Source organism: Heterocephalus glaber, unplaced genomic scaffold (genome assembly GCF_053883595.1).
Source record: "Heterocephalus glaber isolate CG9 unplaced genomic scaffold, H.glaber_assembly_v1.0 deba00001472, whole genome shotgun sequence".
NCBI classification, from domain to species: Eukaryota; Metazoa; Chordata; class Mammalia; order Rodentia; family Bathyergidae; genus Heterocephalus; species Heterocephalus glaber.
Window position 1 is genome coordinate 13,704,499 of NW_028258315.1, and position 4,555 is coordinate 13,709,053.

Genomic DNA, 4,555 nt, shown 5'->3' on the forward strand with positions numbered 1-4,555 from the left:
TACAATAAAGCAATAGGTGTGGCTAGCATTTATAAGCCCTTGAATAAGAATGTGGTCAGGTACTGCTTTACTTACAATTCCTCACTTTCTCCAAATACTCCTATTTCACAGTTTCAATGATATAGTAAGGCCATAAAGAAGTTTCCTTGCTCTGTGTCTTCCCAAACACTATGCCTTTCTGACCTTCGGGTGTGAGAGCCACTAGCCAGTTCCTGTCCCTTGGACCTCATCTGTTTGCTTAGATGGATAAATCTTTGGGAAGCCTTTAATTAATAAAAGTGCATGAATCTACAGGTTTCCCTAACCCCTTCTCACACATAGAACTGTATACCTTCAGTTCTTCCCCTATTATCAGTCACATAGAGGACAATAGCCCATTGCACGAAGCTCTGCCAGTGATTTGACCATGGCGAATCCCTCAGCCCAGTTGACTTCAGGGTGTGACTTGATATCCTGCTTCACTGCCCTTTTCTTCCTTTAACTCTCCCAAGGTCAGAGTTATGGCTAAATTATATCCCTCTCAGAATTGTATGTCAAAGTCCTAACAGGAGTACCTCAGAAGATGACTGCATTTAGATATAAGTTCTTTTTTTTTTTTAATACCAGGTATTGAACTCAGGACCTTGTGCTTGCAAGGCAGGTGCGGTGCCACTGAGCTAAATCCCTGGCCCTTAGATATGTTCTTTAAGGAGGCAATTATGGTAGAATGTGGTTACATGGGTGAGCCATAATCCAATGTGACTGTCCTTACAAGGAGAGGAGATTAGAACACAGACATGCACAGAAGGACCACCTCGAGAGAACACAGGGAGGAGCCAAAAGATGAGGTCTCAGGAGACAGCAGTGCTCCCAACACCCTGATCTTGGACTCCCTATCCTTCAGAACTGTGAGAAAAAAAATTCCTGTTTAAGCTACCTAGTCTGTATTATTTGTTATGACAGCAGAGCAAAGTAATGCAACTGAGTTGCAAGAGATTCTCTCTCCATCTGCTGCTTTCCACTTTCATGCCTTTGCCTTTCCCTACTACCAACTCCTTCTAATTGTTTTTATCAAGGACAGATAGACATTGTGAATAATCAAATTAAAAATTCTTAGATGGGAAGAAGATACACAAGAAAAAATCACCTATTAGACTTTTCCATAAGGGGGCAGGGATAGCCAACTTGAAAGGCCCTACAGGCATATCCAAACAACTTTATGCATTAAGCCAGGATTTAGAAGAAGTTTAAGATGAGATAAAAATTATCCTGTAGAATGAGCTGATGGGAAAACAGACTACAAGAATCTTTTTAAATGTTAGATTGTCCAGAGCAAAAAAATGTTTGTGAGGAGGGTATCTTGTACTTGGAGTAGGTAGGGAAAGAAAAAAATACAGAACAAATAGAGGTTTGTTGCTCAACTCATCTAAAAAACTGAAGAGAGAAGGATGAGGAGAAAGATTTCTCTGAGGAACTATTTTAGTTTGCTTTCCATTCCTATAACAAAATATCTGAGGCTGTGTAATTTATAAGGAAAGAGGGTTTATTTCACTTACAGCTTTAGAGGCTGAAAGTCTAAACGGCATTATTCAGGTTCTTGTGAGGCCCTCCTGGCTGAGCCACCCCATAGTGGATGGCATCATGGCAGGTGCCCACGTGAGAGGGAGAGAACACACAGCAAGATAGGAAGCTGGACACAGTAACTATCACTTATAAAAGAAGTTTCTTATAAGAGAAACTCAAAGTATAAATAATTTAAAGAGCCAAATAAAAGAGAGATGACAGGAAACAGAGAGATAGACTTTGTGGGGATAGGAAGAGAATCTGGGGAAAAGGTGAAATGAAAGGTACGGGAGAGACAGGACAAAGAAAAAAGGCTCAAGTGTGACATGTATATGTACTAATACCCCACAATGAAATATTCATTATGTACTGCAAACATACTAATAAAAACTCCTTTAAAAGATAGAAAGCCGGAGAATGGGGAGGGCCCAGGATTCCTCTTTTAGAACAACTATCATGAGAACCAACCAGGGTCCCATGACAACTGCATCAATTCCTTCCAAGGGCAGAACCCCTAATGACCTAAAGACCTCCCACTGGGCCCTGTCTCTTAAGAGTTCCAGCCCTTCTCATGCCACCATCCTGAGGGCCAATGTGGGGCACACATTCAAACCACATCAAAACCATACCAGAGCCCTTGCTTTAGTGCCCATGACACCACAGACAGAGTGAGGGAGGGAGCACATCCCTATTTCTGCTATGGCAGCACTGAGAACACCACACTCTGTAGGCAGCCTGTGGGTTTTAGAGCCATGAGAATGCCAGGGGACGTTACTCTGGAGGAGGAATCTAGAAGACATGCTTACAGGTCTATATGACAGGATATAATGGCTGCCTGCATGTTGATGGGGAGACTGGGGGTCTTGCAGCCAATGGGATGCTGATGTGGCCCCATCCACTTATGTATGTGGGGAAACCGGAGGAACTTAGAACCATAAGCTTAGTTCAAGTTGAATGTCTGGGTGATTGCTATCTTTTATGGATTAGAATATTCCTAACATTCTCGCAATGAATTATCAAGCATCTTTCAAAGAAACTTATAGTAGTAGAAATAAAAGTATTTATGACTTGGGTTAAGAAGGCTGTGTTTTGATTACTCAAAAAGACAAGAAAAACTCAGGAACTTCATCCAACTTGGAAGTGGATTATTTCTTGTTTTGCTCAAATCAGCTCTAAAGAGCCCCAATAGGCATGAAAGAGCCAAATGGGTTTTTAAAATTTGATTCAAGTGTATCTGACAGTTAACAGGTTTCCACATATGGACCTCAAAATTTACATGGTGAGAGACCATAATGTTGTTTTCATAGCTTGCTTTCCTGTCCCTTGGAGGATCTAAGGTCCATGACTCCAACCGCACTCTGCCATTAGGAGCCAGTAATGTTCTACTCCACAAATGCTGCTCAGCAAACCCCTCCCTTAGTCCAACCTGCCCACCCACCACTCTCATGCACATAGCAGCACTACTGCATGTGTGTGCCCAACCTTCTCTCTTCTCACCACTGGCTTCTTCCCAAACCCTACAAACATGGTCAACATGTTTTCAAGAAAACAGGCAACTTTTCCATAGCTATAGCCTATATTTCTCTCTCTTTCCCTTTATACTCAAAGCCATAGAAAATTAGTCTATATTTCATTTCCATATCTTTAACTATGAGGTACCACGTGACCCAACTCCAGTGCTCCACTGAACCTGACTGCTCTGGCAAAGGTCACTGGTGACTATATTATAAATCTAATGGAATTTTCTTCAGGATATATTTTACTTTCTCATTCTGAAATATTTGACTCTGCTGAAAATTCCCCTTTTCTTTATATTATTATTTAATTTGAATCCCATGATACTGCTGTCTCCTGAAATCTCATGTCTCTTGCTTCTGGGAAAACTCTGTCTCAGCATTGACAATTAAAGTAACATATCCTAATGAATTCTTTTTTGATCCTCCCAAGTGAAAATGGCCACTCTCTCCTTCCTATCACTTTCTTGTAGTCCTCATGACATATTGTTAACTCTCAAGAGAGACAACCAGCCTCTCACTGCAGGACTGGAGCATGCTTGTGTTATCTACATGTTCTCAAATGCAAAGCCCAAGATGACAGCACCTAAGAAAAAACAAAATTGCATTAGTCAACTGTCTTATTGCTGGGACACAATACCCAACATCCACAATTTAAAAGAGGAGACATTTAATTTGCTCACAATTTCAGTCCATGATAGACTGCTTAGTTCATGGCAGCCAGGAAGCAAAGCTGGGCAGGAGTTCCAGAGAGGAAGGGGCAAAAGACCAGACATAGACCTCAAGGCCATGCATCCATGACTGAGACACACCTAGAAATGTGGAACCCAAAGGTAGAGCCCAAGGGTGGAGCCCAAAGCCAATCAAGTTGAAACTTTACCCCAACTACCAGAGAAATGTACCGCAGGGCTGGTTTCATCCTGAGGGTTGCTGATTTGCAGCCTTATCTAGAAGGACTTCTAGAGCAACAGTTTGAACTAGGCACATTGTCATTCAAAAGGTGAAGCCTGGAATCCAAAAGATTGCTTCAAAGCTGGTAACTCTTTTTCTGGCCACTTCTGTGAGCAGAACCTTTATGGTGGCAGTTCTTAAAGTACACCATAAAAAAAATAAAAGAATGCCAGGTATATGAACAAGTGTAATTCTTTTTTTTTTTTTTTAAGGTGTTTGTGATTTAATACTTGAGGCCACACTAGGTGAAATGAAATGGCAGAACTAAGGGGAGATTTTATTTTATAGTTCAGTCAAAATTAACAGATAAGAAGGATAATAAGGTGGACATATTAAATCCATGTATTTTCATCTTCTGTGCTTTGTCCTTTGCTACACTGCAGCAAACTGTCATAAGTTTTTTCCACTATAAAAGAAGTTCCTGCTGCCTCCAACTGCCAGACAGAGGCTTACTGCCTGTTACAGCTTATATTCAGATGTCTCTCAAAGCCTCATGCACCATAGGCAGAGCTTTTGAATGGTGATTGAATCGGGGCGGGGGGGGGGGG